Source organism: Aegilops tauschii, chromosome 2 (assembly GCF_002575655.3).
Source record: "Aegilops tauschii subsp. strangulata cultivar AL8/78 chromosome 2, Aet v6.0, whole genome shotgun sequence".
NCBI lineage: Eukaryota > Viridiplantae > Streptophyta > Magnoliopsida > Poales > Poaceae > Aegilops > Aegilops tauschii.
The window spans coordinates 120812569-120838633 of record NC_053036.3 but is presented as its reverse complement, the minus strand read 5'-3'; positions in this window follow the sequence as shown (position 1 = coordinate 120838633).

The following is a 26065-nucleotide window of genomic DNA, read 5'->3' as shown; positions in this document are numbered from 1 at the left end:
GGCGATTCCCCATACCCCTAGTCGGACTGCCGACTGGCTGGAGGTAGCGATTGGCCGCTTCGAGGCCTGGAAGGTTTCTGCAGCTCGGTCAGGCACCAGGCGGGCGCTGGAGTTCGTCAAAGCCTGGTATCCTGAGTTGAGCTTGGACCAGCTGGCCACCTGGCGGCAGGAGGCCGACGAGGAGTTGGAGGCGGTGCAGCCGGCTATCATCCAGCGCGCCTCGGCAATCGCCGACTACACCGACACCAGCGCCTTTGCTCCTGAGGTGGATAATAACGGCATTGCTCAGCCGGAGGAGTGGTGCGGGCTGAACTCGGCGGATGGTGAGGACTCGGCAAAGGAGATCGACTCCAGCGACGAGGGCGAAGAGGAGGAGGGAGAGGATGGTGAAGACGTCGTGCCAGACGGTGGAGCAACCGGCCAGCCTCAACTTAGTGGTACAATTATAAAGAGAAGACTACTGTGTGGGTGTAAAAGAATAGGTGAGGTCATAATCAATGTAAAGTTGAATTCAAATATTTGAATAAGAGATCCTGATGTTTGAAACCCATGCATGCATGAATATAACGGAGATCTGCGCGGTGTGGTTTGGAAACGAGCATGTTGTAATGTATACACATTGAACAAGGTCAGACTGATTTGAATTTGAGATACCGATGGCAGACATCATTTGGCCACGTCGCATCCGTGCATGGACACATTATTCTAATTGGAGATGATGGGCGGCTTTCGCATCACATATCTATATCTATACCCCTATATATATATATATATATTATTTTATATTTTTTATATTGTGTGCGGGTAACTTTAACTTTGAAAGATGGTCGTTGGATGAGGCGAATCCGATGGTCCAAAGATGGCAAATTTGAGCACTACTGGCCGTTGGATATCATCTAGATTCCACAAGATTTCGCCACATGTATAATCTAGAAGACTCCATGGTTGAACTTAAGCATAATGCACAAACATCAAAACACAAACACTTCTTATTTGTTCTAGAATCTTCGGTATCAGAATTGCCCAAATGTTTTTCTACATGATTTGCCATTATTTGTTTTTACTTTATGTCTTATGATGCACAATTCCATGAATCTTAAAATAGATTAGCTTTCTTATAAAAACTAGATGATTTTGAATGAAATGAACTATAAGAATTAAACAAACATCTACATCATGCATATATGACTCAAAGCTTGCATGCTATAATGTGGTATTTATTCATAATCTGGTTGCCAAATCTGATGCGTGCAATGCACGTGTACCATACTCTAGTCTAAATGGTGTTTGTGTGTGTGTTGTGCGTGTTGAGGTGCAAATTGTCTTTTTTTGGTACACGTTAAGCTTGTTCTTCCGAAATTTCAAACCGCGCCTTGTTATGCCGAAAATTCAAGCTAGCGTCTCTGTCTATCGTGCTGCGAAACTCCCGCCTCTTCAACCCGCGCCTTGTTAGCCCGAAATATTTAAGATATATCTTTGTCTCGTTGTGCTCCGACAATTCCCTCCATCTCAACCCGCGCCTTGCTATTCCGAAATTACAACGCGCGCGAAAACTCCCACCTCCTGTGAAATCCCAACATGCGAAATGCCCGTGGTACCCCTGAACCGAAAGAACCGCCTGAAATCGGTGGGGGTACTTTCGTAACTTACCCCACATTTCGGACAAGCGCGTCTCTAAGCCATGGTTCCCCACTACCATCCCATCCGCCCACCCATTCATACACCGAGGCCGTGAAAACCCGCGACGAAACCCCACACCCTGCTCCGTCCGCCACCCAGCCGGAGCCTCTTCCCCGACGACGTCGTCCACAGCAACACCTCAACGTCCCTCATCCACCGTACCGGATGAGGATCCGTCGTCAATCTCATCGTCCCGCCGGTTCAGCCACCCCGTCCTCCACCTCCAAGGAGCTGCCCCGACGTTCCCCTCGTCTTTCGCGCCACCTCCATTCCCACACCGCCGTCTTCACCTGCACAACCGGAAGAGCATCATCATCACCGTTTCCTCGGATGAAGCTGCGGCCTAATCGGCGCCACCAAAGAGGTTGTACACTAATCGCCGCATTTTCTTCTTGATTCGATCTCACGGTGCTGCCGGCGCTCGGTCCCGAGCCGACACGGCGCGACTCCGTCCACGGCGGCATCGCCAGCCACTTCCTCCACGGCGTCGCTCCCTCGGCGGCGACGTCCACATCAGTAGGAGCTGCTGCTGCTTTAGCTCTCGCGCAGTTGCTTTGCTCTTGCTCTCGGTCCCCTGCCTGGTCTGCTCTTGCTATTGCTCTTCCTCGCGCTGTTGCTCTCGCTCTTGCTCTTGCTTGCGATGCTGCTCCGATTTAGCTACACTTCAGTCGACTGAATCGACTTTTGGGTCAGTCGATTTTCAAGGGGTGGGGGGGGGGGCTCACCTGGGTGAAGGAAGAACCATCCGCAGCGGGGAGGGGGGCTCGCCGGAGAGGTACCCCACTATCTATCTTAGGGTTCAGGATGGGGGCGGTGGTCGCCGGCGGTGGCGGGGCGTTAGCGGGGCGTGTTGGAAATATGCCCTAGAGGCAATAATAAATAGGTTATTATTATATTTCCTTGTTCACGATAATCGTTTATTATCCATGCTAGAATTGTATTGATAGGAAACTCAGATACATGTGTGGATACATAGACAACACCATGTCCCTAGTAAGCCTCTAGTTGACTAGCTCGTTGATCAATAGATGGTTACGGTTTCCTGACCATGGACATTGGATGTCGTTGATAACGGGATCACATCATTAGGAGAATGATGTGATGGACGAGACCCAATCCTAAGCCTAGCACAAGATCGTGTAGTTCGTTTGCTCAGAGCTTTTCTAATGTCAAGTATCACTTCCTTAGACCATGAGATTGTGCAACTCCCGGATACCGTAGGAATGCTTTGGGTGTACCAAACGTCACAACGTAACCGGGTGGCCATAAAGGTGCACTACAGGTATTTCCGAAAGTGTCTGTTGGGTTGGCACGAATCGAGACTGGGATTTGTCACTCCGTGTAAACGGAGAGGTATCTCTGGGCCCACTCGGTAGGACATCATCATAATGTGCACAATGTGACCAAGGAGTTGATCACGGGATGATGTGTTACGGAACGAGTAAAGAGACTTGCCGGTAACGAGATTGAACAAGGTATAGGGATACCGACGATCGAATCTCGGGCAAGTAACATACCGATGGACAAAGGGAATTGCATACGGGATTGATTGAATCCCCGACATCGTGGTTCATCCGATGAGATCATCGTGGAACATGTGGGAGCCAACATGGGTATCCAGATCCCGCTGTTGGTTATTGACCGGAGAACGTCTCGGTCATGTCTGCATGGTTCCCGAACCCGTAGGGTCTACACGCTTAAGGTTCGATGACGCTAGGGTTATAGGGAAAGTATGTACGTGGTTACAGAATGTTGTTCGGAGTCCCGGATGAGATCCCAGACGTCACGAGGAGTTCCGGAATGGTCCGGAGGTAAAGATTTATATATGGGAAGTCCTGTTTTGGTCACCGGAAAAGTTTCGGGTGTTGTCGGTAATGTACCGGGACCACCGGGAGGGTCCCGGGGGTCCACCAAGTGGGGCCACCAGCCCCAGAAGGCTGCGTGGGCCAAGTGTGGGAGGGGACCAGCCCCAGGTGGGCTGGTGCGCCCCCCCACCAAGGCCCAAGGCGCATGGGAGAGTGGGAGGGGGCAAACCCTAGGTCCAGATGGGCCTTAGGGCCCATCTAGTGGGGCGCCCCCCCTCTCCTCCCCTTGGCCGCCCCCCTTGATGGGATCTAGGGCTGGCCGCCTCCTCTTGGGGGTGGAAACCCTAAGGGGGGCGCAGCCCCCTCCCCCCCTATATATAGTTGAGGTTTGGGCTGCCCAAAACACACGAGAACGTCTCTCTTTCGGCGCAGCCATACCCCTCTCCCTCCTCCTCCTCTCCCGCGGTGCTTGGCGAAGCCCTACGGGATTGCCACGCTCCTCCATCACCACCACGCCGTCGTGCTGCTGCTGGATGGAGTCTTCCCCAACCTCTCCCTCTCTCCTTGCTGGATCAAGGCGTGGGAGACGTCACCGGGCTGCACATGTGTTGAACGCGGAGGCACCGTTCTTCGGTGCTCAGATCGGAATCAACCGCGATCTAAATCGCTACGAGTACGACTCCCTCATCCGCGTTCTTGCAACGCTTCCGCATCGCGATCTACAAGGGTATGTAGATGCACTCCCCTTCCCCTCGTTGCTAGATTACTCCATAGATTGATCTTGGTGATGCGTAGAAAATTTTGAATTTCTGCTACGTTCCCCAACAGGGCGGTGGCGTGGGGATCGCCGGAGAAAAAGCTCGGCACGGGGGGGGGGGGGCTAGAGGGATGGCCGGGGCGGCGGCGGACCGGCGGTGGGGAGTGCTTTCGGGGCGGGCGGGGCGGCGCACCACCGGCCGCGGGCGGCGGGGGGGCTGCTGTTTGGCCGGTGGTGGCTGGCGGCTCAGGGGAGTGGAGGTTGAAGATGAACCGCAGGCCCTTGATTTCGTATCCAGCGGCTGCAAAATCGACTGACCAGAGATGAAAAAGTCAGTTGACCGACGTGTAGCCTCACCTTGCTAGTGCGTTCAGTTTCGACAGCAAAATCCAGTTTCGACTGCAAAATTCAGTTTCGACAGTTAAGTTCAGTTTCGACAGTTAAGTTCAGTTTCGACAGTTAAATTCAGTTTCGACAGTTAAGTTCAGAGATGAACGGCTGATGTATTTTACATCTAGCACTTTGTGGTTATGTATTTTACGTCATGTATTGGAGATGCTATTAGAATTCCACTCAGGTTAACGTTGTTCGTTGTCTCTCTTGTCCTGCTTCAGCCTCGGCGTCATACAACTCACCGGAGCTGCTCCAACGACGAAACACTCCATCACAGCGGAGCAGTACCTCGCGCTCCATCTCCAGACGCCTAAGATCTTCTTCCCCTCCCCCGACAGCCAAGTCAGCCGGAGCATCCTTACCGGCCAACCCAATCACGCTGAGATCGACATGGCTTCGCCAAAGAGGTTGTACACTTGTTGCATCTCTTTTTTACTCTACATGTTATATATATTGTCCACTGAGCACTCGTAGTAACGGGAAATACGATTATTTTATCCTACTATATGACAAGCAGTGCGGTACCAGGCAACTTAGCTACCCGTGATGGACTCTCTTGAACGCCATCATTATTTAGCTCTGCGCGTTTGAGTTGTGCATTTGCTGATGGGCCTGGGAGTTGAGCTAGTATGGCAGTGGCCCGGGTCCAAAGTATAATAGAAGTAGCACAAAAACATTTTTTTAGTGTAGGATTTTCCTTGCTCCAGCCTGCCTACTAGAATCGCCAGTGCTTGAAAGGAAAAGTGAATGAAAAACATCGGAATTGGAAAGTTTCCTATGGTACTACTTTTCATGAATTTGGTGTAAAGGAATGGAGTAAAGGAAAACTATAGGATTTGTTCCTTTAGTGTCTCCTTGAAAGAAAAACCGTAGGAATTCTAATTTCCACTTCTCCTCCTTTTCATATTCCTATTCATCAAGCACAAGACTAAGAGATAGTAGCATAATAGCATTATAACCGTACATTTTCTTGTGGTTTGACTTAATCTCACCATGCTTTTTTGCATCCTGTGATCTTCCAATTGTTGTGAATCAAACACCCAGATTGGCAGAAATCCTGTGTTTTTAAATTCTCTGTTTTGCACGTGCATTCCTATCCTATTCCTGTCTATTTCATATCCCTGCATTGTTAGAATCCTCAAATTCAAACAAGCCCTTACTCAATTACTTCTGTTACAGATATTTGTCAAAGAAAACCTTGTGTGGTTTGTCCTGCTCCTGCGGCGCTGTGTTCCACCCCAGCTCAGCTGCTCCAACGGCGGAAGGGTTCACCCAGTAGGGATCCGCTCTCCAGACTGTCTTTCGCTGCCTCAGATCTTTTTCCCCGCCGCCAGCAGCCACGGCAACTGCATTACCATCATCAACTGAGCAGATGACCTTGAGGACTACACGAGTCCGCAAGAGAGGTCGCACTCTTCCGTGTCTGCTTACGTTATGCGTCGCTTAATATGATGACATGCTACATTATCGTCGTGTTCACCTATTAGACTCTGAGTCAGGTCCAAACTAATGCTGAAACTTGAGTTTTTAAATGGTTGTGGGGTACATATTGGGGCAACAATCAGTACTATCTGTCTACTATCTGGTTAATCTCCGGTGTCTACTATGAGTTTCATGTTGGGTGCAAACAAACATTAAAGGAGCCATTATCTGTATTTTTTAACTAAAGCTATTATCTGCCTACTGTCATTGGTTTTGGGTCTATCCATAGTTTGCTACCATCACTCTGGATTTGTGCATGCACTCTTACATAATCTCACTATGTTTTATTCCTATGCATGCCAGTTATTGTACACAATGGAACTGATCATGTAGAGCAAAAGAGACGAGCCTTGTGTGGCAATAAAATTTCATGCAGACGTCATTCCATGGTGGGCGCAAAGGCAGCCCCCCCTCCACCCATTTCGGATCGTAATCAAGAGGAAGATAACTGTTCTGAGGGGGATTCAGAAGGAGAAGGCCACTCCTATTTACTCCATGAGGTCTTCGCTCTAACTTGGCATGCTGATGTTGGTAATATCATGCATATGGTGCCTTGCATTGCTTACTGTATACATTAAAGATGTCATCTGCTTAGTTTAGACATGCTTTGTGTCAATGCCATCTGTTTAGTTTCTTTATCGTATATGTGAATCATGCAATGCCATCTTGTCTAGCCAGGCATCATATATGTGAATTTTGCAATGCCACCCTGGTTAGCCAGTCATCTTATATGTGAATTATATCATGCCATCATTTTTTTATTACGTGTTAAATTTGTCAACAATTTTAGTACATTCAATTACTCTTCCTGTGCATCAGCCATTCGGCACGGTCATGGAAAAATCTGGAGTGGAAACAAGGTCTTCAGAGCAGACAATGCTATATGACGAAGCGCATGTCTTGCTGGTTACCGATAGCTCCTCGGAGGAGGATTCAGAGACAGATGACCAGTCATATTCCCCCCCCCCCCCGAGGTGCATGCCCTAACTTGGCAGGGTTATGTTGCTCATATTGTGCGTATGGTATCTTGCATTGCTATGTCATTTGCTTAGTTTAGACATGCTTTGTGTGAATGCCACCTGTTTAGTGTCTAATTACCATATATGTGAATTATGCAATGCCATCTTATTGCAAGACATTATATATGTGAATTATGCAATGTTATCTTGTTGCAAGGCATTATGTATGTGAATTATGCAATGCCATGCTGTTTAGGCAAGCGTCATATATGTGAATTATATCATGCCATCCTTTTTTTTGTTTTTCTCATTGCTTTTGTCGACAATGTTTGTATATTCAACTGCTCTTCCTGTGCATCAGCCATTTGAATTGGTGATGGAGAAATCTGGAGTGAAAACAAGGTCTTCAGAGCAGACAATGCTACCTGCTGAAGCAGATATCTTGCTGGTTACAGATAGCTCTTCAGAGGAGGATTCAGAGGCAGATGACCAGTCCTATTATCCCCCTGAGGTGTATGCTCAAACTTGGCAGGGTTATATTACTCATATAATGCATATGTTGTATTGCATTGCTTAGTTTTTACATCATATACACAATATTGAATGCCATCTCCTTAGTTGACACATCATATATGCCATAGCCCTCTGCTCACTTCCTTAGTATATAAATCATATATTTGAATTATTTTATGCCATGATGTTTACATAGACAGCATGTATCTGAATTATGGCATGCCAACCCATTTCCTAAAGACATAATATAGTTATATCATCTCATCCTGTTTACATAGTCATCATATTCTAAATTATGTCATTCTATCCGTGAATTATATCATGCCATCATGTTTCCATCGACGGCATGTTTGTGATTTATGGCACGCCAACCACTTTAATAGACACATCGTATAGTTATATCACGTCATCCTGTTTACATAGTCATCATATTTTGAAGTATGTCATTCTATCCTGTTTAGTTAGCCATCATACATGTGAAATTGTGTCATGCTATCCTGTTTAATTAGCCATCATATATGTGAAATTATGTCCTGCTATTCTGTTTGCTTAGACAACATAAATGTGAATTATTTCATGCCCTGTTTTCTTCCCTACTATCCATTGCACCTGTCTATCTTACAATGTCTGTACATTCAATTACTTTTCTTGTTTATCAACCATTTCAATTGGAGGGAGTGATGGCAGTATCTGTGGGAGTAAAAACACGGTCTTCAGAAAAGATCGTGCTACCTGTCGATGCAGATAGAACCACGGTTGTACTTGCCCAAGAACCAGCCCCACCACACATAACCCACACTCATGCAGATTGTACCCCTACCCAGTTGGACAGAGAACCAGCTACACCCCTTCTAACCCCAACCCCAGCAGATAGACACCCAGTTCCCGTTGACACAACACCGTCTCCACCACAGAGCACCCAAACACGAGCAGTTAGTAAGGCAACTGCAGTGCCCAAATCACGAGGACCACCACTCCGAACCTGAAGTCAACGCTTAAAGCAGAAGAAGATTTGTTCTGAGGTCAGGTTCCGTAGCTATGGTTCATACTACTTTGCTCTTGCATCACTGTATTTACTGATACCAACTAATTTCAAATTTAAAGGATGCAATTGAAACTCCATTGGCGCAACAGGTATGTTTTAAACCTGTTTCTTCAACGTGTTTGGCTGTTTGCTGTTGTAACTTGCTCTATGTTGATTTCAGTTTCAATTGAATAAATAGTTATGTTCTCATGCCATGCACATTACAAGTGTTGTTATTGCTGTGTAGTTTCCCACACTTATATTCTGTCTATGCTGCTTTGTCTTAAATAGATATGATTCAAACTGTATCTATCTTGATTTGGCAACATAAACTAGAATGATATAGACCATACAGTGACCATACTACATAGATATATGTTTGTTTCATGTTGTTATCCTGTCCACCTTACTACTGAACTGGTTTACCAAAATGAGTTTCATATACTACATTGTAAACCTGAGATGTGTTTGTTTGTTTCTCTTTTAGAACGCGGATAAAATATTGGAGAAGAGTACCCTGTTATGCAATGGTAAAGGAAGTAATGCAGATAAGGTTCAAGATAGTGAGACATCCCTGTTGGTCTCCAAGAAAGCTGATAAAAACTATATTGAAGACACTGAGACAACCCCAAAGTCCTGTCTTGATGTAGTTTTCGATTTACTGGCTACCACTGCTGGCACCAGCTCTTCAAGCTCGTTGCCTGAATCAGTTCGGCTTCTTGAGTCTCAACTTCAAGTTGAAAGACTTCGATCAGATGTTATGCGATAGGAAGCCGAAGGGCTGAGGAAGTCCCTGCAGAATTCAGACGCATACTTTCTGGTGCAACAACAAGCGCTGGAGGACTTAAGCGCCAAACAAGAGAAAGTTTTGAAGAAGTTCAAAATGGATCAAGCAAAGAAAGGGTTCTTGCCTATACTACAAGGTGTGAGATTGAGTAAGACTCAATGCCCGACCACTGCAGAAGATAGAGAGAAGATGAAAGATGTTCCCTATGCTTCAGCCATAGGCTCTATCATTTATGCAATGCTGTGTACCAGACCTGATGTGTGCCTTGCTATAAGTTTAGCAGGGAGGTACCAAAGTAATCCAGGAGTGGATCACTGGACAGCGGTCAAGAACATCCTGAAATACCTGAAAAGGACTAAGGATATGTTTCTCGTTTATGGAGGTGACAAAGAGCTCATCGTAAATGGTTACGTTGATGCAAGCTTTGACACTGATCCGGACGATTCTAAATCGCAAACCGGATACGTGTTTACATTGAACGGTGGAGCTGTCAGTTGGTGCAGTTCTAAGCAAAGTGTCGTGGCGGGATCTACGTGTGAAGCTGCTTCGGAAGCAGCAAATGAAGGAGTCTGGATGAAGGAGTTCATATCCGATCTAGGTGTCATACCTAGTGCATCGGGACCAATGAAAATCTTTTGTGACAATACTGGTGCAATTGCCTTAGCAAAGGAATCTAGATTTCACAAGAGAACCAAGCACATCAAAAGACGCTTCAATTCCATCCGGGATTTAGTCCAGGTGGGAGACATAGAAATTTGCAAGATACATACGGTGTCGGGGAACGTAGCAATAATTCAAAATTTTCTACGCATCACCAAGATCAATCTATGGAGTCATCTAGCAATGAGAGAGAGGAGTGCATCTACATACCCTTGTAGATCGCGAGCGGAAGCGTTCAAGAGAACGGGTTTGATGGAGTCGTACTCGTCGTGATCCAAATCACCGATGATCCTAGCGCCGAACGGACGGCACCTCCGCGTCCAACACACATACGGAGCAGCAACATCTCCTCCTTCTTGATCCAGCAAGGGGGGAAGAGAGGTTGATGGAGATCCAGCAGCACGACGGTGTGGTGGTGGAAGTAGTGGGATCCCGGCAGGGCTTCGCCAAGCACAAGCGGGGAGGAAGAGGTGTCACGGGAGGGAGAGGGAGGTGCCAGGGCTTAGATATTGCTGCCCTCCCTTCCCCCCACTATATATAGGGCCAAGGGAGGGGGGGCGCAGCCTTGGCCCTTCCTCCAAGGAAGGGTGCGGCCAGGGAGGAGTCCATCCTCCCCAAGGCACCTCGGAGGTGCCTTCCCCCTTTAGGACTCTCCCTTTCCCTTATCTCTTGGCGCATGGGCCTCTTGGGGCCGGTGCCCTTGGCCCATATAGGCCAAGGCGCACACCCCTACAGCCCATGTGGCCCCCCGGGGCTGGTGGACCCACTTGGTGGACCCCCGGACCCCTTTCGGCACTCCCGGTACAATATCGATAAAGTGCGAAACTTTTCCGGTGACCAAAATAAGACTTACCACATATAAATATTTACCTCCGGACCATTCCGGAACTCCTCGTGACGTCCGGGATCTCATCCGGGACTCCGAACAACTTTCGGGTTACCGCATACTAATATCTCTATAACCCTAGCGTCACCGAACCTTAAGTGTGTAGACCCTACGGGTTCGGGAGACATGCAGACATGACCGAGACGACTCTCCGGTCAATAACCAATAGCGGGATCTGGATACCCATGTTGGCTCCCACATGCTCGTCGATGATCTCATCGGATGAACCACGATGTCGAGGATTTAATCAATCCCGTATACAATTCCCTTTGTCTATCGGTATGTTACTTGCCCGAGATTCGATCGTCGGTATCCCGATACCTTGTTCAATCTCGTTACCGGCAAGTCTCTTTACTCGTTCCGTAACACATCATCCCGTGATCAACTCCTTGGTCACATTGTGCACATTATGATGATGTCCTACCGAGTGGGCCCAGAGATACCTCTCCGTTTACACGGAGTGACAAATCCCAGTCTCGATTCGTGCCAACCCAACAGACACTTTCGGAGATAGCTGTAGTGCACCTTTATAGCCACCCAGTTACGTTGTGACGTTTGGTACACCCAAAGCATTCTTACGGTATCCGGGAGTTGCACAACCTCATGGGCTAAGGAAATGATACTTGACATTAGAAAAGCTCTTAGCAAACGAACTACACGATCTTGTGTTAGGCTTAGGATTGGGTCTTGTCCATCACATCATTCTCCTAATGATGTGATCCCATTATCAATGACATCCAATGTCCATGGTCAGGAAACCGTAACCATCTATTGATCAACGAGCTAGTCAACTAGAGGCTTACTAGGGACATGGTGTTGTCTATGTATCCACACATGTATCTGAGTTTCCTATCAATACAATTTTAGCATGGATAATAAACGATTATCATGAACAAGGAAATATAATAATAACCAATTTATTATTGCCTCTAGGGCATATTTCCAACAGTCTCCCACTTGCACTAGAGTCAATAATCTAGTTCACATCACCATGTGATTAACACTCACAGGTGACATCACCATGTGACTAACATCCAAAGAATTTACTAGAGTCAACAATCTAGTTCACATCACTATGTGATTAACACTCAATGAGTTCTGGTTTGATCATGTTATGCTTGTGAGAGAGGTTGTAGTCAACGGGTCTGAACCTTTCATATCCGTGTGTGCATTACGAATATCTATGTCATCTTGTGGATGCTACCACGCGCTACTTGGAGCCATTTCAAATAACTGCTCTACTATACAAATCCAGTGTACTACTCAGAGTCATCCGGATTAGTGTCAAAGTTCGCATCGACGTAACCCTTTACGACAAACTCCTTTTCACCTCTATAATTGAGAAAATTCCTTAGTCCACTACATAATAAGGATAAGTTCGACCGCTGTCATGTGATCCATTCCCGGATCACTATTGTACCCCTTGACCAACTCATGGCAAGGCACACTTCATGTGTGGTACACAGCATAGCATACTGTAGAGCCTACGTCTAAAGCATAGGGGACGACCTTCGTCCTTTCTCTCTCTTCTGCTGTGGTCAAGTTTTGAGTCTTACTCAATACTCACACCTTGTAACACAGCCAAGAACTCCTTCTTTGCTGATCTATTTTGAACTCTTTCAAAATCATGTCAAGGTGTGCGTTCTTTGAAAGTATCATCAGGCGTCTTGATCTATCTCTATAGATCTTGATGCCCAATATGTAAGCAGCTTTATCCAGGTCTTCCTTTGAAAAACTCCTTTCAAATAACCCTGGATGCTTTCCAGAAATCATTTCTGATCAACAATATGTTAACAACATATACTCATCAAAAATTCTATAGTGCTCCCACTCACTTCTTTGGAATACAAGTTTCTCATAAACTTTGTATAAACCCAAAATCTTTGATCATCTGATCAAAGCATACATTCCAACTCTGAGATGCTAACTCTAGTCCTTAGGAGGATTGCTGGAGCTTTGCATACTTGTTAGCATCTTTCAGGATTGACAAAACCTTCTGGTTGTATCACATACAACCTTTCCTCAAGAAAATCGTCGAGGAAACAATGTTTTGACATCCTATCTGCAAGATTTCATAAATAATGCAGTAACTGCTAATATAACTCCAACATACTCTTTAGCATCGCTACGAGTGAGATAGTCTCATCGCAGTCAACTCCTTGAACTTGTCGGAAAACATCTTAACGACAAGTCGAGCTTTCTTAATGGTGACACTTACCATCATTGTTTGTCTTCCTTTTAAAATCCATCTGCACCCAATAGCCTTACGACCATCAAGTATTTCTTCCAAAGTGGATCCTCTCTCAGATTTCATGGCCTCGAGCCATTCGTCGGAATCCGGGCCCACCATCGCTTCCCCATAGCTCGTAGGTTCATTGTTGTCTAGCAACATGACTTTCAAGACAGGATTATGTACCACTCTGAAGTAGTACGCATCCCTATCGACCTACGAGGTTTGGTAGTGACTTGATCCGAAGTTTCATGATCACTATCATAAGCTTCCACTTCAATTGGTGTAGGTGCCACAGGAACAACTTCTTGTGCCCTGCTACACACTAGTTGAAGTCATGGTTCAATAACCTCATCAAGTCTCCACCGTCCTCCCACTCAATTCTTTCGAGAGAAACTTTTCCTCGAGAAAGGACCCATTTCTAGAAGCAATTACTTTTGCTTCCAGATCTGAAATAGGAGGTATACCCAACTGTTTTGGGTATTCTATGAAGATGCATTTATCCGCTTTGGGTTCGAGCTTATCAGCCTGAAACTTTTTCACATAAGCATCGCAGCCCCAAACTTTTAAGAAACGACAACTTAGGTTTCTCTAAACGGTGTCGTCTCAACGGAATTGCGTGGTGCCCTTTTTAAAGTGAATGCGGTTGTCTCTAATGCCTAACCCATAAACGATAGTGGTAATTCGATAAGAGACATCATGGTATGCACCATATCCAATAGGGTGCAGTTATGATGTTCGGACACACCATCACACTATGGTGCTCCAAGCGGTATTAGTCGTGAAACAATTTCCACAATTTCTTAATTGTGTGCCAAACTCGTAACTCAGTTATCTCTATGATCATATCATAGACATTTTATCCTCTTGTCACGACAATCTTCAACTTCACTCTGAAATTACTTGAACCTTTCAATAATTCAGACTTGTGTTTCATCAAGTAAATACACTCAGCATCTACTCAAATCATCTGTGAAGTAAGAACATATCGATATCCACTGCGTGCCTCAGCACTCATTGGACTGCATACATCAAAATGTATTACTTCCAACAAGTTGCTCTCTTGTTCCATCTTACTGAAAACGAGGCCTTTCAGTCATCTTGCCCATGTGGTATGATTTGCATGTCTCAAGTGATTCAAAATCAAGTGAGTCCAAACTATCCATCTGCATGGAGTTTCTTCATGCATATATACCAATAGACATGGTTCGCATGTCTCAATCTTTTCAAAAAACGAGTGAGTCCAAAGATCCATCTACATGGAGCTTCTTCATGCGTTCTATACCAATATGACTCAAATGGCAGTGCCACAAGTATGTGGTACTATCATATCTTTTGGCACGAACATGTGTATCACTGCGATCGAGATTCATTTTAGGTGCAAGACCATTGAAGGTATTATTCAAATAAACAGAGTAACCATTATTCTCCTTAAATGAATAACCGTATTCGTATTGCGATAAACATAATCCAATCATGTTTATGCTCAACGCAAACACCAAATAACAATTATTTAGGTTTAACACCAATCTCGATGGTAGAGGGAGCATGCGATGCTTGATCACATCAACCTTGGAAACACTTCCAACACATATCGTCATCTCACCTTTAGCTAGTCTCCGTTTATTCCGCAGCTTTTATTTTGAGTTACTAACACTTAGCAACCGAACCGGTATCTAATACCCTGGTGCTGCTAGGAGTACTAGCAAAGTACACATTCATATAATGTATATCCAATATACTTCTGTCGACCTTGCCTGCCTTCTCATCTACCAAGTATCTAGGGTAGTTCTGCTTCAGTGACCGTTCCCCTCATTACAGAAGCACTTAGTCTCGGGTTTGGGTTTAACCTTGGGATTCTTCACTAGAGCAGCAAATGATTTGCTGTTTCATGAAGGATCCCTTTTGCCCTTGCCCTTCTTGAAACTAGTGGTTTTGCTAACCATCAACAATTGATGCTTCTATTTGATTTCTACTTTCGCGGTGTCAAACATCGCGAATAGCTCAAGGATCATCATATCTATCCCTGATATGTTATAGTTCATCACGAAGCTCTAATAGCTTGGTGGCAGTGACTATGGAGAACCATCACTATCTCATCTGGAAGATTAACTCCCACTCGATTCAAGCGATTGTGGTACTCAGACAATCTGAGCACATGCTCAATGATTGAGCTTTTCTCCCTTAGTCTGCAGGCTTAAGAAACTTATCAGAGGTCTCATACCTCTTGACGTGGGCACTAGTCTGAAATCTCAATTTCAGTCTTCAGAACATCTCATATGTTCTGTGATGTTTCAAAAACGTCTTTGGTGCCACAATTGTAAACCGTTAGCATTACGCATTGAACTATCACGTAGTCATCAAAACGTGTATGTTAGATGTTTCGCAACATCTACAGACGACGCTGAGGTTCAGCACACCGAGCGGTGCATTAAGGACATAAGCCTTCTGTGCAGCAATGAGGACAATCCTCAGTTTACGGACCCAGTCCGCATAATTGCTACTATCAACTTTCAACTAAATTTTCTCTAGGAACATATCTTAAACAGTAGAACTAAAGCGTAAGCTATGACATAATTTGCAAAGACCTTTTGACTATGTTCATGATAATTAAGTTCATCTGATTAATGAACTCCCACTCAGATAGACATCCCTCTAGTCATCTAAGTGATACATGATCCGAGTCAAACTAGGCCGTGTCCGATCATCACGTGAGACGGACTAGTCATCATCGGTGAACATCTCCATGTTGATCGCATCTACTATACGACTCATGTTCGACCTTTCGATCTCTTGTGTTCCGAGGCCATGTCTGTACATGCTAGGCTCGTCAAGTCAACCTAAGTGTTTCACATCTGTTCCGAGGCCATGTCTGTACATGCTAGGCTCGTCAACACCCGTTGTATTCGAACGTTAGAATCTATCACACCCGATCATCACGTGGTGCTTCGAAACAACGAACCTTCGCAACGGTGCACAGTTAGGGGGAACACGTCTCTTGAAATTTTAATGAGGGATCATCTTATTTATGCTACCGTCGTTCTAAGCAAATAAGATGTAAACATGACAAACATCACATGCAAATCATAAAGTGACGTGATATGGCCAATATCATCTTGCGCCTTTGATCTCCATCTTTGAGGCGCGGCATGATCACCTTCGTCACCGACATGACACCATGATCTCCATCATCGTGTCTTCATGAAGTTGTCTCGCCAACTATTACTTCTACTACTATGGCTAACGGTTAGCAATAAATTAAAGTAATTACATGGCGTTTTCATTGACACGCAGGTCATACAATAAATTAAGACAACTCCTATGGCTCCTGCCGGTTGTCATACTCATCGACATGCAAGTCGTGATTCCTATTACAAGAACATGATCAATCTCATACATCACATATATCATTCATCACATCCTTTTGGCCATATCACATCACATAGCATACCCTGCAAAAACAAGTTAGACGTCCTCTAATTGTTGTTGCATGATTTACGTGGCTGCTATGGGTTTCTAGCAAGAACGTTTCTTACCTACGCAAAAGCCACAACGTGATATGCCAATTTCTATTTACCCTTCATAAGGACCCTTTTCATCGAATCCGATCCGACTAAAGTGGGAGAGACAGACACCCGCTAGCCACCTTATGCAACTAGTGCATGTCAGTCGGTGGAACCTGTCTCACGTAAGTGTACGTGTAAGGTCGGTCCGGGCCGCTTCATCCCACGATGCCGCCGAATCAAGATAAGACTAGTAACGACAAGTAAATTGAACAAATCATCGCCCACAACTACTTTGTGTTCTACTCGTGCATAGAATCTACGCATAAACCTGGCTCATGATGCCACTGTCGGGGAACGTAGCAATAATTCAAAATTTTCTATGCATCACCAAGATCAATCTATGGAGTCATCTAGCAACGAGAGAGAGGAGTGCATCTACATACCCTTGTAGATCGCGGGCGGAAGCGTTCAAGAGAACGGGGTTGATGGAGTCGTACTCGTCGTGATCCAAATCACCGATGATCCTAGCGCCGAATGGACGGCACCTCCGCGTTCAACACACGTACGGAGCAGCGACGTATCCTCCTTCTTGATCCATCAAGGGGGGAGGAGAGGTTGATGGAGATCCAGCAGCACGACGGCGTGGTGGTGGAAGTAGCGGGATCCCGGCAGGACTTCGCCAAGCGCAAGCGGGGAGGAACAGGTGTCACGGGAGGGAGAGGGAGGCACCAGGGCTTAGATATTGCTGCCCTCCCTCCCCCACTATATATAGGGCCAAGGGAGAGGGGGGCGCAGCCTTGGCCCTTCCTCCAAGGAAGGGTGCGGCCAAGGAGGAGTCCATCCTCCCCAAGGCACCTCGGAGGTGCCTTCCCCCTTTAGGACTCTCCCTTTCCCTTATCTCTTGGCGCATGGGCCTCTTGGGGCTGGTGCCCTTGGCCCATATAGGCCAAGGCGCACACCCCTACAGCCCATGTGCCCCCCCGGGGCTGGTGGACCCCCTTGGTGGACCCCCGGACCCCTTTCGGCACTCCCGGTACAATACCGATAAAGTGCGAAACTTTTCCGGCGACCAAAATAAGACTTCCCATATATAAATCTTTACCTCCAGACCATTCCGGAACTCCTCGTGATGTCCGGGATCTCATCCAGGACTCCGAACAACTTTCGGGTTACCGCATACTAATATCTCTGTAACCCTAGCGTCACCGAACCTTAAGTGTGTAGACCCTACGGGTTCGGGACACATGCAGACATGACCGAGACGACTCTCCGGTCAATACCCAACAGCGGGATCTGGATACCCATGTTGGCTCCCACATGCTCCTCGATGATCTCATCGGATGAACCACGATGTCAAGGATTCAATCAATCCTGTATACAATTCCCTTTGTCTATCGGTATGTTACTTGCCCGAGATTCGATCGTCGGTATCCCGATACCTTGTTCAATCTCATTACCGGCAAGTCTCTTTAGTCGTTCCGTAACACATCATCCCGTGATCAACTCCTTGGTCACATTGTGCACATTATGATGATGTCCTACCGAGTGGGCCCAGAGATACCTCTCCGTTTACACGGAGTGACAAATCCCAGTCTCGATTCGTGCCGACCCAACAGACATTTTCGGAGATACCTGTAGTGCACCTTTATAGCCACCCAGTTACGTTGTGACGTTTGGTACACCCAAACATTCCTACGGTATCCGGGAGTTGCACAACCTCATGGTCTAAGGAAATGATACTTGACATTAGAAAAGCTCTTAGCAAACGAACTACACGATCTTGTGCTAGGCTTAGGATTGGGTCTTGTCCATCACATCATTCTCCTAATGATGTGATCCCATTATCAACGACATCCAATGTCCATGGTCAGGAAACCGTAACCATCTATTGATCAACGAGCTAGTCAACTAGAGGCTTACTAGGGACATGGTGTTGTCTATGTATCCACACATGTATCTGAGTTTCCTATCAATACAATTTTAGCATGGATAATAAACGATTATCATGAACAAGGAAATATAATAATAACCAATTTATTATTGCCTCTAGGGCATATTTCCAACATACGGATCTGAATGTTGCAGACCCGTTGACTAAGCCTCTTCCACGAGCAAAACATGATCAGCACCAAGACTCCATGGGTGTAAGAATCATTACAGTGTAATCTAGATTATTGACTCTAGTGCAAGTGGGAGACTGAAGGAAATATGCCCTAGAGGCAATAATAAAGTTATTATTTATTTCCTTACATCATGATAAATGTTTATTATTCATGCTAGAATTGTATTAACCGGAAACATAATACATGTGTGAATACATAGACAAACAGAGTGTCACTAGTATGCCTCTACTTGACTAGCTCGTTGATCAAAGATGGTTATGTTTCCTAGCCATAGACATGAGTTGTCATTTGATTAATGGGATCACATCATTAGGAGAATGATGTGATTGACTTGACCCATTCCGTTAGCTTAGCACTCGATCGTTTAGTATGTTGCTATTGCTTTCTTCATGACTTATACATGTTCCTATGACTATGAGATTATGCAACTCCCGTTTACCGGAGGAACACTTTGTGTGCTACCAAACGTCACAACGTAACTGGGTGATTATAAAGGTGCTCTACAGGTGTCTCCAAAGGTACTTGTTGGGTTGGCGTATTTCGAGATTAGGATTTGTCACTCCGATTGTCGGAGAGGTATCTCTGGGCCCACTCAGTAATACACATCACTATAAGCCTTGCAAGCATTGTGACTAATGAGTTAGTTGCGGGATGATGTATTACGGAACGAGTAAAGAGACTTGCCGGTAACGAGATTGAACTAGGTATCGAGATACCGACGATCGAATCTCGGGCAAGTAACATACCGATGACAAAGGGAACAACGTATGTTGTTATGCGGTCTGACCGATAAAGATCTTCGTAGAATATGTGGGAACCAATATGAGCATCCAGGTTCCGCTATTGGTTATTGACCGGAGAGGTGTCTCGGTCATGTCTACATAGTTCTCGAACCCGTAGGGTCCGCACGCTTAACGTTACGATGACAGTTATATTATGAGTTTATATGTTTTGATGTACCGAAGGTTGTTCGGAGTCCCGGATGTGATCACGGACATGACGAGGAGTCTCGAAATGGTCGAGACATAAAGATTGATATATTGGAAGCCTATGTTTGGACATCGGAAGTGTTCCGGGTGAAATCGGGATTTTTCCGGAGTACCGGGAGGTTACCGGAACCCCCCGGTAACTTAATGGGCCTTAGTGGGCCTAGGTGGAAGAGAGGAGAGGAGGCCAGGGCAGGGCCGCGCGCCCCTCCCCCCCAGTCCGAATAGGACAAGGAGAGGGGGGCGCCGCCCCCCCTTCCTTCCTCCCCTCCACCTTTTCCCCCTTCCTCTCCTAGTCCAACATGGAAAGGGGGGGAGTCCTACTCCCGGTAGGAGTAGGACTCCTCCTGGCGCGCCTCTCCTCCTTGGCCGGCGGCCTCCCCCTTGCTCCTTTATATACGGGGGCAGGGGGCACCTCTATACACACAATTGATCAACGATCTTTTAGCCGTGTGTGGTGCCCCCCTCCACCATATTACACCTCGATAATATCGCGGCGGTGCTTAGGCGAAGCCCTGCGTCGGTAGAACATCATCATCGTCACCACGCCGTCGTGCTGACGAAACTCTCCCTCAACACTCGGCTGGATCGGAGTTCGAGGGACGTCATCGAGCTGAACGTGTGCTGAACTCGGAGGTGCCGTGCGTTCGGTACTTGATCGGTCGGATCGTGAAGACGTACGACTACATCAACCGCGTTGTGTTAACGCTTCCGCTTTCGGTCTACGAGGGTACGTGGACAACACTCTCCCCTCTCGTTGCTATGCATCACCATGATCTTGCGTGTGCGTAGGATTTTTTTTTGAAATTACTACGTTCCCCAACAAATAGCCCAAGAATAAATGGGCTCTGAGAAAGCCGAAAGATAACATGGGCTGGAAACAGCCCAACGGAATAATGGGCCGTTAATGGGTATAAAGTGATACACTATTCTTTACGGGCCAGTTTCACCACGGGCCGTTAATGGGTGTAAAGTGATACACTGTTCATTACGGGCCAGTTTCACCACGGGCCGTTAATAGGCCAAGAGTTACATATGGCCTCATATGGGCCGAAAGACGTCATGGGCCATACATGGGCCAGTAGTGAAAACGCGCTGGAATCATATTGGATGGCCCAGATGACGCTACTGGGCCTAATTCAAATAGGGCGTAACGGGCCTTGGGTTAGCGGGTTGTAAATGGGCTATATGCGAACAGGCCGTTAACAGGCTTTCCATGGGCTAGCCCGCCACCTTTTGGCCAAGTCAAACGGGCCGGCCTTTTCACAGGAATGGGCCTCTGTTGGGCCGTGCCACGTGTCGACGTATCATAGGCGCCTTCTGTCCAATGAGTGGATGACATCTGTCCCAGCGATGAGCCGACACGTGTTTCCTCCAGCCAATGATGATTTTACACATGGAAAATCCCCATTGGTCGGGGCTGTTAACGGGTTATCGGATCCAAAACCCGACCCGATAGCTTAACGGCGTTCCGTTACGGTGGATGCCACGTGTTGGTCACCCTTGACGAAAGCACTTCTGTGACGTGCGATTTATCGTCATGGAAGTGGACACTTCCGTGATGATAATTTTGGTAATGTCATGGAACACTTCTACGACAGCACAGGTATGACTATCTTGATTCTATCATAAAATCGTCATGGATGTACATGCATGACAGAAAACGCGACCTACTGTGACAAACACGTATCATCACGGAAGTGTATTTTTTTGTAGTGCATGTAGCCGCGGAGATTAGCCATAAGTCCAAAGTGTCTCATCGCATCATCAAGATCATAGTCACTATCATCATTCTCATCATAGTATCCATGTTCAACATTGTCATGTGATGCATCAATTCCTAGAGAGAGTGATTCATTAGAAGTATGACCGTAACAATGTTCATCTCTATGAATTCTAATGACTTCGGAAATGATATGCTAACAATTCTAACATCTCCTTTGGCACGCATGAGATCACGAAGCTCAAAAAGACAATCATCAAACATAGGATCACTAGTACTCATGCTATTCAAGGCAATAGACTTATGGAGAATCTCATCTAGATTTTTCAAGGAATAATTTGGGAATCGTTCCTCTAGAAATCTCCATATGGTGTAGGCATAATCTAGAGTAGGTAAGCTAGCAATCCAATTTTTAGGCAATCCATTTACAATAAGATTGATAGTTCTAAGATTGCGAATCATGTCAAGATCCTCATCGGGTGTGGGATGCAAGGGATCAACAATGCGAGCACAAGGAGTAGTAATGTACTTGGTCAAATGATATTCATTGAAAATCTCAAGCATCTCATTTTTTCACTCATGAAAGTACTCTCCATCAAGTATAGGCACTCTATGTCTAAGACTCCCCAACGTAGACTCATCCATCTTCCTCCAAAGGTGTTTAAACCAAGGCAATGGAGACCAATGCTCTGATACCAATTGAAAGGATCGATAAGAGGTGTCTAGAGGGGGGGTGAATAGACTCTTAGCAAGAAAAGTTGCACTTTTTAAATTCTTTAAGTTGAAGTGGAGTTTTAGCACAAGTTCAAACATTCACAATACATATCAAGCAAGCATGATAAGAGTATATGAGCAGCGGAAAGTAAATCATGCAAGTTACAAGAATTTAAAGAGATGAGATTGGAGTGTGCAAACGCAAATTGAGACACGGAGATTTTTATCCGTGGTTCCGATAGGTGGTGCTATCTGTGGGATCTCGGGTTCCGGCAAAACCCTCAAGGTTCAAACACTGGGGTGCGCGCGAGGATTTCCTCCCTACCGATCTACGCCCTAGCTCGCTAAGATCTCGCGGACGAACTCGAAGAACTCACAACACAAAGACACAAGATTTATACTGGTTCGGGCCACCGTTGTGATGTAATACCCTACTCCAGTGTGGTGGTGGATGGATTGCCTCTTGGGCTGATGATGAACAGTACAAGGAGAAGAAAAGCCTCCTGAGGTTGAGGTGTTCTTGTGCTTGGGTATGACTAGGGTTAGCCCAGGGTCCGATTTTCTTGCCTCTACTGTGGTGGCTAGTTCCACTTATATAGGCCCTGGTCCTCTTCCGAAATATTGAGCGGGCAGGGAGCCAACAACGGCCAATTTGAAAGGGGACAACTAGTACAGCTTATCCTGACAAAAGCGGTCTTCGCCTACAAAAGGCTCTGGTGGTGACGCCGTCTTGGGCTCCATGGTGACCTCCGTCCTGCTGTCCCGCTGGTCTTGGTCGCGTTGCACCGATATGGAAACCTTTGCTTGATGCCTTGGTACTCCGCGCCTGCGCTTGCCTCCTTAGCACCAAAGAGGAAACAAGGACGCTGCGCACGCTGGCGCCCGCCTGGTCTTGATCGTCATGGCTCACGTCACGAGAGCCTCGCGAGGTTCGCCCTGCCTTGATATCTCCGCTCCTTGTGAGGCAGCCTGATGAAGCCGCTCCTGAGGAGGTCTTAGGTCGTCTGCCTCGCGAAGCTTGGCCCCTCGCGAGGGTCTTGAGTGTCTCGCTGATGAAGATGGGTCGTACAGGCCTGCTATCATAGCCACGCCGTGGGCCGCAGGCAGGCAAGTCTGGGACCCCGTTCCCAGAACGCCGACAGTAGCCCCCGGGCCCAAAGCGCTCGGGCTTAGCTTCGAGGCGAAGCCAAAGGTCAAGCGCGGAGCGCCGCGGGCCCCAAAAGCCTGCGGCCTCGGTCGACGCATGGCGGTTGATTGGACGTGGGCATCTCTGCTTCCCCACGCTGCCTCGACAACTGCTCGACTTGACAAAAGGCTGCCGCAGACAGCGCTTGCCTTCACTGTTCCCTTTCGCCTTGCCTCAGATCCCCTTTCTTGCTCCTCGCTGTCGATACCTTCAGATCCGCTCAATCTTTCTCCGCATCTGCGACTAATGGCGCCGCGCAAGGTCAAGCCCTCCTCGGTGCCGCCTTGGTACAATCCAGCCCTTGAAGCGCCCAATGTCATGGAGAATGGCCTCGCCTCCACGCGCCTGCTGACGGCGGGGGAGAGCAATGAATGGGGGAAGATGGAGCTCTGGCTTGCCCCCGACGTGCCTGAGCCTGAGGGCAGCACCTTCTTCCCCTTCTTCTCGAGCAGCATCTCCGCCGGGTTGGTTTCTCTCATCTCTGATTTCTTTTATGAGGTCCTCGACCACTACGGGCTGCAGGCGTTGCATCTCCATCCCATCTCTATCCTCCTCCTGTACATCTTCGCCTACTGTTGTGAGGCGTACCTGGGCGTGATGCCATCCGTGGCTCTTCTGCGCCACCTCTTCTTCCTTCATGTCAGCGATGGACATGTCTCCGGGTGCGCCAATTTCATCGCATCCGGCAAAGCCAACTCGATCTCGAACACCTGGAAGAGAGCCGACAACATCCGGGCCAAGTGGGTCATGATGGACGCCAAGTGCGTCCACCAGCGTTTGGCGTTGCCGACGGAGGCGCCCCAGTTTAACAAGGGGTGGCCTCGCGCAGAGCTCGCTGACGAGCGGGCGTCATCAGTGTTGGCGCAGATATAGACCGACCTGAAGCCGGGCAATGCGAAGGCTGTGAAGGTCACAGGGGCCATGCTCCTGAGGGAATTCCTGATGTTGCGCGTCGCCCCACTCCACGCGCACGCGCGCCCCTTGTGGAAGCTTGGAGATGAAGAAGACAAGACCCGCCTGAGGCCGGGGCCCTGCCTGACGACGAACTAGCTGCCCTCCTGCGCCTCCTGGTTGGGGATAACCAGGAGTACCCGTCGAGCGCCTTCACTCCCTTGTTCCTCCGCAAGGACTGGGAGCCAATCGTGGCCTCTAGGCCGACCTTTGACGCGCGCGGGCTGGTGCCGCCTGCGCTCTCTGGAGCCCTGGCGGCGCCGAAGCCGGGGGAGCTATCTTCTGACGAGTCCCGCGGGGAAAAGAAGAGGAGGGGGACTCGGAGGCGACCCTCGAAGAGATGGGGGAAAACTCCCCCTTGAGCAAAGCTGAAATCCTCCGCGCCCTTCCTCACGACGCCGAGGTTGACGCCTGCCAGGAGGAGGGAGAACCGCCCATCGTCCCGACAAGGAGCAGGTCGTCACTGATTCCTCGGGATGCTGCCTCTGCCTTGACGCCGCTTGGAGCTGCCTCTGGCCCTTCTGCTGCGCCGTCCTCTGCTCCCGGAGCCCGCGCACCCACACCTCAAGCTTCGAGGCTTTCAGGCTTCAAGCTTCCCAAGCAGAGGGTGGAGTACGCCGTGGTGGATCAGTAAGTGTTCGAGTTTCTCCGCGTTCCTGCTTATACTTGCTATTTCCTAACGTTCACCCTTGGTTGATCAGGCCGACGCCTTCGGCGAATAAAAGGAAGGAAGATACAGCAGCCGCGCCCCTCTCTGCGGAGAAAGGAGACGACAGCACTCGCACTTCCCCCGCCTGGTCGCCCTCGCGAGGCCAAGGGGAGCATCGTCGGGAGGAGTCAGCCCCCGAGGCCCTGCCGGCTCCGGAGGTGCCGGTGTCTGGCTCGGCTGATGAGGTCCTGATGGCTCCGGAGCCTGCAGTCTCCCAGGCCCTGGTGACATCGCCTCCTCCCACTTCTGCGCCTCTACTCCAAGGTCTTCTACCTCTGTCGTTATCTTGGAGCGTGCTCTTTCGGAGATGACCCGGCTGCAGGCAGATCTCCTGAATGCGGACCCGCGCCTGGTTGCCGGGCGCCTAGAGTTGGCCTCTGGCTGGCTTCATTCTGACTTGGCGGTTTGAGCATCGCTGAGCCAGGCCACGGCCGTCTCCGAGAAGGAGAAGCATGCCACCGCCAAGGCCGTGGCCGATCACGACGCGGCGCTGAAGGACACCGAGGCCGCCCGCGACCACTGCCGAGTGCTAGAGGACGAGCTGAAGAGCCTGCGTGATTAGCACGCCGAAGAAACCCGTGGCCCCCAGGCGAAGGAGGAGGAGACGAAGGCTCGGGAGGACACCATCAGGAGCCGCGACGCCGAGCTGGTGGAGCTGGCTAAGGCGCAGGCCGCGGCCAAGGCGAGGGTCCTGGCTGAAGACCGTGTGGCCTTTGCCGATCTCAAGGAGAGGCCGCTGACCACCGATGAGGACGACCCCGCCCAGCTGCTCCCCTTCTTGGTGAAGGCGCTCGAGGAATTCATGGAGGGCATTGGTCCCGTGGCAGAGGCAGAAGCTCGTGTCATTTCCTCAGCTGCATTAACTCGCGTCTTCAGCCATCTGCACCTTCGCGACGCCAACACCTGCCTTGACGAGCTGCTGGAGCCCGTCGCTGATGAGCACTGCGCGGCTGCCACCGCGGTCGTGCAAGGTCAGGTGGAGGCCCTGCTG